The sequence below is a fragment of the Procambarus clarkii genome, chromosome 7 (assembly GCF_040958095.1).
Source record: "Procambarus clarkii isolate CNS0578487 chromosome 7, FALCON_Pclarkii_2.0, whole genome shotgun sequence".
Taxonomy (NCBI): domain Eukaryota; kingdom Metazoa; phylum Arthropoda; class Malacostraca; order Decapoda; family Cambaridae; genus Procambarus; species Procambarus clarkii.
This window is the reverse complement of record NC_091156.1, coordinates 18,815,256-18,829,151: the sequence shown is the minus strand read 5'-3', so window position 1 is coordinate 18,829,151 and position 13,896 is coordinate 18,815,256. Positions and strand designations below refer to the sequence as shown.

Genomic DNA, 13,896 nt, shown 5'->3' with positions numbered 1-13,896 from the left:
AAGAAACTATCGTACTAAGGTGCCCCTCTCCTAACTACTAGAAGACCCAAAATAGAAAACATGACAGTATGTCAATTTCGGGAGCCGCTTTCATTTTCTAATACAATTTTTGGCCGTAGGTAAATTATACGTTAAAATGCGACGCACTATTAGGGGGATGGGTTATTTTACGAGCCTCCGTTGTAAGGTTTGGTGTTACGTCCACTCCCAGGTCTCTTTCTCCAGTCGTTACAGGGAGGTAGTTCCCCTTCCTTGTGTAATGTCCCTCTGGTCTCCTATAGCGTGGGTGTGTACTCACCTAATTGTGCTTGCGGGGGTTGCGCTTTGGCTCTTTGGTCCCGCCTCTCAACTGTCAATCAACTGGTGTACAGATTCCTGAGCCTACTGGGCTCTATCATATCTGCATTTGAAACTGTGTATGGAGTCAGCCTCCACCACATCACTGCCTAATGCATTCCATTTATTAACTACTGACACTGAAAAAATTCTTTCTAACGTCCCTGTGGCTCATCTGGGTACTCAGTTTGTGTGGTGGACTCGCCTAGTTGACCATGGTGTATGTTTGTCGTGTGTGTGTGTGTGTGTGTGTGTGTGTGTGTGTGTGTGTGTGTGTGTGTGTGTGTGTGTGTGTGTGTGTGTGTGTGTGTGTGTGTGTACTCACCTAGTTGTACTCACCTAGTTGTGTTTGCGGGGGTTGAGCTCTGGCTCTTTGGTCCCGCCTCTCAACCGTCAATCAACAGGTGTACAGATTCCTGAGCCTATCGGGCTCTGTCATATCTACACTTGAAACTGTGTATGGAGTCAGCCTCCACCACATCACCCCCTAATGCATTCCATTTGTCAACCACTCTGACACTAAAAAAGTTCTTTCTAATATCTTTCTTTCTTTGTGTGTGTGTGTGTGTGTGTGTGTGTGTGTGTGTGTGTGTGTGTGTGTGTGTGTGTGGCAATAAGCTTGTGAATTTGCAGCTGGCATCTTGTTATCAGACTGGGGTAAATGTTCGCTATGTAGAGCAGGTGAGGATGCCAGTACTGGAGCAAGTACAGTGCCCAGGGGTCTCATCTTCTAAGGTGTTCATTCAAATTTTGGAATGTATTAATACTAATATAATGATCTATACATACATAGGATACAACAACAGTGAAGGAATCCTGGGGATGGTATGTCCAATGCCTGAAGTCACTAACATGCAGAGCGTTTCGAATATGATGTGGGAAAAAAAATGGTGAACAATATAGAATCTCAATGGGGTAATTTAAAGCTAAACGAGATCATAAATACTGATGAATTGAAGTGGAGAAATATAAATAAAATGAGTTATTACGTGATGAGTGGAACAACAACAAGTGCAACAGATAGTAGTTTTCACAGGATTTTTGCTTTGTTGACTTACTTTTTGAGGTTCGCTTTGTTAAGAAATGAAAGAACCGTCATCCTACTGTGCCATGCAATTATTCCTTTTGTGTGCTTCTTTTATGGTATTACGCCACGATCACATTTGTATTGAAAGTTTTCACGAAGTCTGTGTCTGATACATAGGCATTGTGCTCATCTTGCACGTGATGCAAGCCCCATGTGGTAGTGGGCCAGCAGTTGTGAGAGGCACAAGCGTTGTGTTCAACACCCACGTCAGCCTAGGTTATGCTGACCACCCACGTCAGCCTAGGTTATGCTGACCACCCACGTCAGCCTAGGTTATGCTGACCACCCACGTCAGCCTAGGTTATGCTGACCACCCACGTCAGCCTAGGTTATGCTGACCACCCACGTCACCCTAGGTTATGCTGACCACCCACGTCAGCCTAGGTTATGCTGACCACCCACGTCAGCCTAGGTTATGCTGACCACCCACGTCAGCCTAGGTTATGCTGACCACCCACGTCACCCTGGGTTATGCTGACCACCCACGTCAGCCTAGGTTATGCTGACCACCCACGTCAGCCTAGGTTATGCTGACCACCCACGTCAGCCTAGGTTATGCTGACCACCCACGTCACCCTGGGTTATGCTGACCACCCACGTCACCCTGGGTTATGCTGACCACCCACGTCACCCTGGGTTATGCTGACCACCCACGTCACCCTAGGTTATGCTGACCACCCACGTCACCCTAGGTTATGCTGACCACCCACGTCAACCTAGGTTATGCTGACCACCCACGTCAACCTAGGTTATGCTGACCACCCACGTCAACCTGGGTTATGCTGACCACCCACGTCACCCTGGGTTATGCTGACCACCCACGTCACCCTGGGTTATGCTGACCACCCACGTCACCCTGGGTTATGCTGACCACCCACGTCACCCTGGGTTATGCTGACCACCCACGTCACCCTGGGTTATGCTGACCACCCACGTCACCCTGGGTTATGCTGACCACCCACGTCACCCTGGGTTATGCTGACCACCCACGTCACCCTGGGTTATGCTGACCACCCACGTCACCCTAGGTTATGCTGACCACCCACGTCAGCCTAGGTTATGCTGACCACCCACGTCAGCCTAGGTTATGCTGACCACCCACGTCAGCCTAGGTTATGCTGACCACCCACGTCAGCCTAGGTTATGCTGACCACCCACGTCAGCCTAGGTTATGCTGACCACCCACGTCAGCCTAGGTTATGCTGACCACCCACGTCAGCCTAGGTTATGCTGACCACCCACGTCAGCCTAGGTTATGCTGACCACCCACGTGACCCTAGGTTATGCTGACCACCCACGTCACCCTAGGTTATGCTGACCACCCACGTCACCCTAGGTTATGCTGACCCCGTCAGCAACGCTGCTTCACTATCAGTTACTACTGGAAAGTGAGGTCTAGCTCTTAATGGCCTGCCTTACAGCCTTGAATACCTAGTGCGTTTCTTTTTGTTTTTTACCTAACATTTGTGGATGGAGGTGACTCGAGCCATGACGTCTTCCTATATGCCATTCCGCTTGTGGACCTCAGTACAGGATAAATATTATTTCCTATATTTGTAGATATATTTGCATTTCCAGCTTCCACTTATGACCTTTTGTCTATAGTCTCTCAATTTAAACATGCTGCACTTGTCTACTTTTTCTATTCGTCTTAGTATCTTGTACTGGGCAAAGAAAGAGATGGAGTGGGTCGACAATGACCCAGGGGACACAAGCCTCACAAGACCAGGAGAGGAGGGGGCACCGGGGAAAAACGAGGGCACCACAAGCGAGGGAGAGCACGGCCACAGGCAAGGGCCCACCAAAGGAGAAGGTTCGCCCAAGGCCTACGGGGCCATGGGAAAGAGAGCTCACTAAAGTCCCATGGGACGCTAGAGAACGGAAAAGGCGGGGGCAGGGCACCAAGAGACACCTGGAGGCAACAACGAAGCACAAGAGAAGGCCGGAGGACAAGGGACAGAGGGCACACACACACACCAGGCCTGGGGGAAGGGAATGATGACAGAACACCAGGGCCAAGAAGGAGGAACACCACAGGGAAAGAAGGGAAAACTCCAGGAAACTCCAACATCCAGCAGAACAACCTGTACCTCGGAGGCGGCGAAACAGTAGGAGGGGGAGACAGGTGCTGCAGAGGTCAAGGGGGATGGCAGCACACGCAGGCGCTGTGTTGCCTCCGACGAAGTCGTCCTCGAGCGTGAGAGGCTACCGAGGGCGGTCCGTGGGAGACAGGCTACAGACCAACACGCGCGACCCGGGGCGACAACGGGGCATGGCGTGGAACATCTTGCATGGCGGGATACCTTGCGTGGGTGCGAGCGGAGGACACCTAGTATGGAAGAGTGAGGGGAAGTAAGATTGATAAAGATTAAGCTACCCCAGAGGTGGGTTCGCAGAAGCTCAAAGCAGTCATAGAACAACAAATGGAAACCATCTCAAGACCGACAACCACTCACATCTTCACAGATGGATCAGTTGATCAAGAAAGAGGTTCTGCTGGGGCAGCAGTTTACACTACCAACCATGAAGCTTACTGGAGCATGAATAGTGGGTGCTCAACATTGCAAACAGAATTATATGCCCTGAAGGAGGCCATAAACTATACAATTGAGAGTAACTTGCATAATGTTATCATTCATATCGACTCTAAATCTTCGCTCCAGGCATTGTTATCCAGTCAACACAGATAATATACAACTCCTCACAGAAAGTCAACCGCATCCAACAGCCTAGTTGATCAGTCCAGCAACCAGGAGGCCTGGTCGACGACCGGGCCGCGGGGACGCTAAGCCCCGGAAGTACCTCAAGGTAAGGTCAAGGTATAGGAAAAAAAATCACAATCTAAGGCTGTCAGTCGACCTAAATTGGATACAAAGTCACATTGGCATAGATAGTAATGAAAAGGCAGACTCACTAGCAAAACCTGCCACTGCTCTACCTGTTGTACAGGTTAAAATACCACCAAGTTTGTCACAGATTAAAGAGCAAATCAAGAAGACAATACTCCTAACTATCAAAAGTCGCCACAGAGCCAAAGTAGCGGAAGGAAGATCCACTACGATGTGGTACGAACAAGCCACTGGTTACTACTCTTTCAAGCCTGGCAAAAAGATATCCAGAGACATTGCAGTAGCCATACATAGACTCAGACTAGGTTAGAAGTGCTGCTGGGAGGTAATAAACCCAATAGTTAAGAGTGTCATATCTGTGGAACAGAAGCAGAGGCGCCACTATTGCATTACATACTGGAATGTGAAGCAACTGAAGCCTTGCACATCAAACTCATCATTAATCCAACGACAGCAGCTGCATTAGATGCAAATTCCACAACGACTACAATGGTTAGAAAAGCAGTTGAAGAATGGGACATACCAGTGAACATTCTGCATCTCCATCCGCCACCAAGATAATGTTATTAAAACAAGACTAAAACCAGTGCACTAAAACAGAAGCGAAAAAGAAACGGGGAAAAAGGAGGAAGGTTATCTCGAATAACCGAACTCGATTAAGGGCTCGCTATAGCCCGTGCTACATTGACAATTCGTTCTGAGTAGCTAAATCTAAAACAGCAGCAGCAGCAGCCCAGAGGTGACACAGGCATGAATAGCCCATAAATGGAGGCTATTTGAAGTGCAATTACCAGTACCAGTACCAGTAGCTGGTGCTGTAGATCTGTGGAAAGTGGGACAGTCTGGAGAAAAAGCTTCGGCGTCGCAGAGAGAAGAACCAGGGCTCAACCTAGCAAGGGCGAGGATTTTTGGATAGGTGCAGAATCAACCACACCGTACAAAGCACTAGGAGGGGGATGCCATGAGGGCCGAGCAGCAGTCGCCGGAAGTCCTTGTTTGATATGGGAAGCAAGACCCGAGGCTGCCTTATAAGTAAGCCTCAGGGTGTCCAAGGATTCACGCTCAAAGATCACATTCACTCCAAACACCTGCTACTTACGTCCCCATGCTACTTATTCATGGGGACGTGCTACCTCTCAGGTGGCTTAATCTTCATCAGTTAATCAATTGCCCAAGGAAACCACCGCTCACGCAAGAAAACGAGTAACGCTGCATCAGTTACGTGGCGCAGCGGTAAAGTACTCGCCTGGCTCTGGCAGTTTGTAAAATCTGCTGATGTAGATTTGACTAAATGTAAACTCTGTCAGCAGAACTATTCGCATACTTTGAGTCATTATATAATGGAATGTGAAAAAAAATCGCGGAATTCAGTGATAACACCATCAGCGGTGTACAAGAAATGTGTAAATACTTCATTCATAATGTGCTGCCCCAGAATCTTAGCGAAGTTTCCAAAATTTGCTTACTGTAGGTAATGCATGCACATGACTGTAAAGCTGCCGCCCAGTTGGGTGGGTGTGGAGCACATGATTGTAAAGCTGCCGCCCAGTTGGGTGGGTGTGGAGCACATGACTGTAAAGCTGCCGCCCAGTTGGGTGGGTGTGGAGCACATGACTGTAAAGCTGCCGCCCAGTTGGGTGGGTGTGGAGCACATGACTGTTAAGCTGCCGCCCAGTTGGGTGGGTGTGGAGCACATGATTGTAAAGCTGCCGCCCAGTTGGGTGGGTGTGGAACACATGACTGTTAAGCTGCCGCCCAGTTGGGTGGGTGTGGAGCACATGATTGTAAAGCTGCCGCCCAGTTGGGTGGGTGTGGAGCACATGACTGTAAAGCTGCCGCCCAGTTGGGTGGGTGTGGAGCACATGACTGTAAAGCTGCCGCCCAGTTGGGTGGGTGTGGAGCACATGACTGTAAAGCTGCCGCCCAGTTGGGTGGGTGTGGAGCACATGACTGTTAAGCTGCCGCCCAGTTGGGTGGGTGTGGAGCACATGATTGTAAAGCTGCCGCCCAGTTGGGTGGGTGTGGAGCACATGACTGTAAAGCTGCCGCCCAGTTGGGTGGGTGTGGAGCACATGACTGTAAAGCTGCCGCCCAGTTGGGTGGGTGTGGAGCACATGATTGTAAAGCTGCCGCCCAGTTGGGTGGGTGTGGAGCACATGACTGTAAAGCTGCCGCCCAGTTGGGTGGGTGTGGAACAAAACTAGTAACTGTGACTCACCATAGACATAAAGTGCCTTGTATAGTGACTGTTGTGAGCCTCTTGTTGAATCACTTGTGATACAAAAGATTATTGATGTGTGTATTTGTGTAGGTGATTGTATATGTATATATTTATATATGTATATATGTATGAGTATGTATACGAGTATATATACCATTTAATAATTGTGTTAGTAGCTTCAAAAGATTATTTGCTTAGCTAAGTAAACTAGGGGGTTCAGTTCCTGAACCGATTATGTGTCTCTGTAACCCTTTACACCACTACCCACGGGATGGGTATGGGGTGCATAATAAAGAAAGAAATTGAATTGGTGCTTCGCGAGCGATTTGGCCTGGGTACGTAGCCAGCGAGGATTGATTAGGTGCCAATCCTTAACTGTAGCATCTGTTCACCCAGCAGTGAATGGGTACCTGGTTGTTAAACAATTTGGCGGGTCGTATTCCGAGGAAAATTAAGATTAAGGACCTGCCCGAAACGCTGTGCATGCTAGTGGCTTTCACGTTAGTTCTTACATTACAAGAATGTAAGAACTTGTACATTATTGTATATAATTACTTGTTCTCACATTACAAGAATGTAAGAACTGTGTATATAAATTAAATAGTAGAAAATTTGTACTGTCTCAGAAATCAGTGTCTGGACGAGTTTCTTTTATATATTTATGTATTGCTTCAGAGAAGAGTATGTTTCACTTTAGGCTACATGCTAGTAATGAGGAGAGGGAGTGGGAAAATAATATCTCTGTGAAATATATCCCTAGTTTCCCTACACAAATCTAGCCCCACGTTGGGCGCCAGATGTGAAAAGTATGTGTGACTCTTACTGAAACACACACCTGTGTGGGTTTTTCTATTTTGCTTTCCCGACTGCAATGCGTACGTCGCCAATGTACATGTGGCAGACGCTTTACAAAGCTGTTGGAATCAGCAGAGAAAATATGAGAGCAACTGTACAGGGCCTGGGAGCAAGGTCGAGTTAGAGTCCTTGAGGGTCTCTTCTCAGACTAGCCTCACCTGGTCCTGGTCCACGTTGATCGTTGGAATCTCCTCAATGATTTAACACTTTAAGGGACTCCTAGGGTCCTCATCACATTTATAGTTTAGTAAATAATAGGCAACTCGGTGTTGAAGACGCCTGGAGCTGAAGGCTTGAGTAAATAGTTGGCAGTATTCAGAAGTGGTTCAACGGAAACACAGCATAAAGCTTAACAGTAGTTTATTTACTAACTTAACCACTAATACAAAGGGTGCTTGATTTACATTAGATTGGCATCAGAAAGGCTATGATTGTATTAGCGAGACTCTTGACGTCTGGCTAATCGATTCGGATCCACTCGCGGAGAAACACCTAATTTAACACAATTGACAGCCAATCTTTTAACATGGCAACCTAACTGCCAGTGTGCAAAGGGATCACAAAAGTTCCAACCGGATTCTTGGTTAATGATGATGCACATTAAATCACAATGGCACTGTCAATAGGACAGGCAATAGCATACACAATAAAAATATCACACAATACTAAATGTGTGGTGTACGTGAAGCTCCACATTCACAGACAAGTGTAATGTCGTGATACCACACAGATAAACACGCATACACCGTCGGGTGTCTAGGTCTCCACCTATACCTGTGTCAGGTATAAGAAGGTGAGAACTGTGGTTGATCCCTCAGATCAACACAGACAGACACAATATAACAATGACAAGATCTTGTACTTACAGGTAGACTACCTCTCTCTCTCTCACTCACTCACTCAGGCACATTTTTTCTTTTTTTTTTTCTTTTTTTTTCTTGAGATATATACAAGAGTTGTTAAATTCTTGTACAGCCACTAGTACGCGTAGCGTTTCGGGCAGGTCCCTGGAATACGATCCCCTGCCGCGAAGAATCGTTTTTACAACCAAGTACACATTTTACTGTTGCATTAAACAGAGGCTACAATTAAGGAATTGCGCCCAGTAAATCCTCCCCGGCCAGGATACGAACCCATGACATAGCGCTCGCGGAACGCCAGGCGAGTGTCTTACATTTATGCAAGAACTCGTAGGTGGCCTGACAGCTGGTTTCGCTCGTTATGACGTGAGACCATTGACGACAGGCTTTCCCACAAACCGTACTTGACATGGAGGGTACTCATAGAAGGGCGCGCTGTATGTCTAACAGACACACGCGCACACATTTGATGGCACTGGCGGTGAGTAAGGTGGTGATGTCACGTAGTACAGTGAGGGCAGCGGCTGGTGGCGGCTGGCTAGCTACACACTCTGGACAGTGGCGTCTGGCGCCTGCAGGTTATATGGCACCATGCGGTACACTGTGGTAAAGTTACACACAGGTTACTTAGGCAGCGGCACTCCTTAGTTCACTCTAGGTCACTCACAACGATCACCATTTGTCACCAGGGGTTACCTGATACCAGTCTGTTTCGCTCTGGTGATTTGTCACTAGGCTTCTGAACAATATAGTCACGATCGCGATTCCGGGCGAGCATTGGTATATCGAAAAGACGCCGATTTTAACTTGACGGTGAGGAATGGACGGTGTTCAGTCTATTGGCCGATAGACAGAACAAAACACATACGCTTGCAAGAGAATGCAGGGCATCTCGTGGGACACACACAAGGGATTACAATTGACCAATGGTGTTTCAGCAAAAGAGCGGGAACCAGTCATATTGATCGTTCCATGATCAGTAGCAGAGGTGATGTCATGAACACGTCACGACCACGTCACAGTTGTTATTCTCCATCGCGCCGGTTGAGGCTGACCCCAGAGGTCAGATCTGTCACCTCGCTGGCGTCCCCTCTCTCTCTCACGCCTGGCACCTCCTATGTACTCATTGACCCTGTGGCAAGTATGCTTAACTTCCCTGTATCTACTCCCTGCCTAGACATACGGAGGCCTCCGTATTATAGACGTATTCCTGGTTAAGTGGGCATCCTGGAGATACCCAACATGACAGTTTACTATCCAGGGTTAACAGAGATGGAGCTTGTGCACGAGATCGGTGCACTGTAATGAACCATTCAAGTCAGCTGTGGGATAATCTTGAGAGACCATCCTCTCACAACCTGCCTCACGTTGGAGTAAGATGTAATAATTGTTCCCTTAACTAGAAAAGGCGAGAGCAAACGCAGGGATCCAATTACTTGTTCCTCCCAATCAATGGGTCATTAGCTCCTCAACTGCATGAGCAATCTATAGAGTAGCAAATGGGTTCTCACCAAAATTTAGTATTTAGTGCTTGGGCTAATTTGGCTTGATTACCTGAGCTTAGACAATAAACACAAGATTCTAGAAGTAACTTCAGCAGAGCAATATAACAGGGCAGTACTCTAAGGTTGTTGACGAAAAGTTACTTTTGCAACAATAAAAAAAAATCAACAAACTTATACAAAGCAATTACGATCTAACGTCACGTTAATTCCCACGTCACTCCACAGCTAATCAATACCACGGCAGCAGGAACTTGAAGCCCATGCACAGATACCATAATTAAGATAGGGATAGATTAGTGCATAATATAGTGAGAGAAGAGCAGAGTTAGGTACATAATATCTGATTTTGGAGAGTATACCAACTGTTTGAGAGACTTTCTTAGTTATGTGTTGTATGTGGGTACTGAAGTTGTCTCTTGTCTATGAATATGCCAAGAAACTTTCCATCATTTTTATTACTGATGTTAACATTGTCTATCTGAAGCTGAATTGTATTTGTTGATTTGCTTCCAAATAAGATGTAGTAGGTCTTTTCTATGTTTAGTGTTAGTTTGTTGGTTGACATCCATAGGAGGACTTTTTTTAATTCATTACTCACAACATTATTTAATGCATGTGGGTTGGGGTCTGAGTAGACGACTATATTGTTTGCTGATGTATCATCAGCAAACAATATAGGTTTAAGAATGTTAGAGACATTAGGCAGATCATTGAACCACAATTCTGTTGAATTGAATCCACACTGTTCGAACCACAATTCTTTGTCCGAAACACTGCGTATTAGTGGCTTCGGGCATTGTATGTACTAGCGCTATCTATTAATCCGACATTGTCTGCAACTCATTTTCAATGTATGCACCTTTACCTGAATACATATCTATAAATGCTTCAGCCACGTACTTCAAATACAAATAATCGCTAACAGAACCTAAACACCTAACCTAACATACGCCACGCCCAACTATATATATATATATAAATTATTATTATACATAAAAATTATTTGAGAACCAATTTTGAATACACAGTATGTTAAAATTGATGAATGCGTCTGGGGAGGACGGCCGCTGCTTTAACCAGCCTAGTGTGAGGACGGGTTGTCTGGGGAGGACGGCCGCTGCTTTAACCAGCCTAGTGAGAGGACGGGTTATCTGGGGAGGACGGCCGCTGCTTTAACCAGCCTAGTGTGAGGACGGGCTGCCTAGAACAGCAGACTAGAAGATGGGAGGCATTATTAATAGGGTAAACTGTTTTAACTCGAAATCTGGATCGCAGAGGGTCGTCACACGCTCACAGGATGAGTATGGGGTGCACAATAAACTAGCCGCCTTCGGAGGCAGCAATAAAAAATCCTTTACATACCTCGTATAATATAAACTTGTTAAAGAATGCCCGTTCTGTTAAATTCATCCTGTTTAAAAGTTCAATAGAAACAATATTATTTTCGACACCACACAGAAACTTTTGTCCTGTCATAAAATATTTTAAAAGAAAGGCACATGAAGGAGACGCGTGTTGAGCAGTGGGTGGGTCGCTGGCGTTGTTCAGGCCCCGGGGGCCACTGGCGCCCTGCCAGCTGTGGCGGAGGTAAACACTCTCTGACGCCTGCTGCTGCTCCTGGAGGTTATTTACGACCCGACCAACATTAGGTAGAACATTGAGAGGTAATGTTCCCCGGGCGAACATTACCTCATTTACTTGTGCCTTTTTCTTTTGTCTCGTGAATGTGAATAGACTGTTTATATTAACAGACTATATAACTACTTCAGCAATGTCAAATCAAATATTTATTCAGATGAGATACAAAACTCTCATAACATACAAGGTGAGATACAAAGCTCTCATAACATACAAGGTGAGATACAAAACTCTCATAACATACAAGGTGAGATACAAAACTCTCATAACATACAAGGTGAGATACAAAACTCTCATAACATACAGGGTGAGATACAAAACTCTCATAACATACAAGGTGAGATACAAAACTCTCATAACATACAAGGTGAGATACAAAACTCTCATAACATACAAGGTGAGATACAAAACTCTCATAACATACAGGGTGAGATACAAAACTCTCATAACATACAGGGTGAGATACAAAACTCTCATAACATACAGGGTGAGATACAAAGCTCTCATAACATACAAGGTGAGATACAAAACCTTGATGGGTTTATAGATAGAGCTAGTACGTACAGTGCCTAAAGCCACTATTACCCAAAGCGCTTCGGGCAGGACACGTCAAGATCGCCAGATATATTTACCAATTGCATTTCAAATCATGTTCATGCACATTACACGTGAAGCTGAAAAATATGAGAATTTGAAGAGCGTAGACTTCAACATGCACAGAGCCATAGGGCGCTGGTGGCTGAGTGGACAGCTCTTGGGATTCGTAATCTTAGGGTCCGGGGATTGATCTCCTGCGATGGTGGAAACAAATGGGCAGTTTCTTTCACCCCGATACGCTGGTTCACCTAGCAGTAAATAGGTACCTGAGAGTTGGAGAGCTGTTACGGGCCGCTTCCTCTGTGTATGTACTTACCTAGTTGTGCTTACGGGGGTTGAGCTCTGGCTCTTTGGTCCCGCCTCTCAACGGTCAATCAACTAATGTACAGGTTCCTGAGCCTATTGGGCTCTATCATATCTACACTTGAAGCTGCGTATGGAGTCAGCCTCCGCCACATCACTTCCTAATGCATTCCATTTGCCAACTACTCTGACACTGAAAAAATCTTTCTAAGGTCTCTATGGCTCATTTGGGCACTCAATTTCCACCTGTGTCCCCCAGTGCGTGTGCCCCTTGTGTTAAAAAGTCTGTCTTTATCTATCCTGTGTGTGTGTGTGTGTGTGTGTGAGACAAAAGTTGATTGATTGACAGTTAAGAGGCGAGCCGAAAGAGCAGAGCTCAACCCCCGGCAGCATAACTAGGTGAATACAACTAGGTGAATACAGTGTGTGAAAACACTTGTATGAAAACAAGCAGAAAATTTATAATGACTCAAACGTCTGGCTTTACGAGATGATAAAAAAGTCAACCAGTTATAAATTAATATACATGACATTAATTTATATCGAGTATAAAGTATATTGAGTAACTCATCTCAAGGCCTTGAAGTCGTGAGGGCGCTATTTTCAGACCAGTGTTGTAAACAAAAAGCTATGTAAGTTACGAGCGGCAGAAGATGAGGTTATTTGGGAAATATAAAAATTCCAGCTATATAAATCTCCCGGCTCTGACAATACACATCCTAGTCTTGACTCAAATTCAAATGTTTATTTAGGTAAAGTACATACATACAATGGGGTGATACAGATATTGATGGATTTATAGATAGCGCTAGTACATACAATGCCTAAAGCCACTATTGCGCACAGCGTTTCGGGTAGGACGTTTCGAACACAGTTCAAGAGACCTCAGGGACCCTCTAACTAGCCTCGGCTGAACAAAGGGTTGCCAACTGTTCCAAATTTAAAACGGGAAGAGTGGCTTCTTGCCTCTATCATCCACTAACTTAAACTGTTCAGATAGAGAGCAAAATAGATTAGGGGTTGTGCACAAATAGGTACCTGGGTGTTAGTCAGCTGTCACGGGCTGCTTCCTGGGGGTGGAGGCCTGGTCAAGGACCGGGCCGCGGGGACACTAAAGCCCCGAAATCAACTCAAGATAACCTCAAGAAATTCAACCACATCAAATGCAGCCCTTTGCTGCAACCTTTTTCACGTAAGACATATTAGCGCATTTTAAAAAAAATTATTAGTAGAGATGCAACAATAATGACAGCATTTATGAGTAATATCTTATTACAGACGTAAAAACAGAATGTAACCCCACAATTATGTATTTTCAGTCAAGATTTGAACTACATCACGTCTTTCGCACTTTTCTGAGTGCATTATCAAGGTCTGAGTTTGTAGTTTGGGCGAGACTAACTGTGGTCTTGATTAGCCGTTGAGATGAAAGTCTGATCCAAACCACACACTCAGACCTTCTTAATGCACTCAGGAGAGTGCGAAAGACTTGATGTAGTTCAAATCTTGAATTCAAATACATAAAGACACAAGTTTTTTTTATCCGAAGTCACAGCCATAACGAAAGTGTTGTAATTCTTCAGTTTGTGGAATCCCATCAACCATATGTCATCACTGCTGAAGATACAGTAAATGATTTTAATAC

At 45.6% G+C, this 13,896-nt stretch overlaps 1 protein-coding gene across 1 annotated transcript in view; it reads left to right on the top strand.

Moving 5' to 3' along the window:
• The window catches only part of LOC123761386 (uncharacterized), a 348,122-nt gene that overhangs the window by 34,166 nt on the left and 300,060 nt on the right, over positions 1 to 13,896 (top strand). The window lies entirely within an intron of this gene.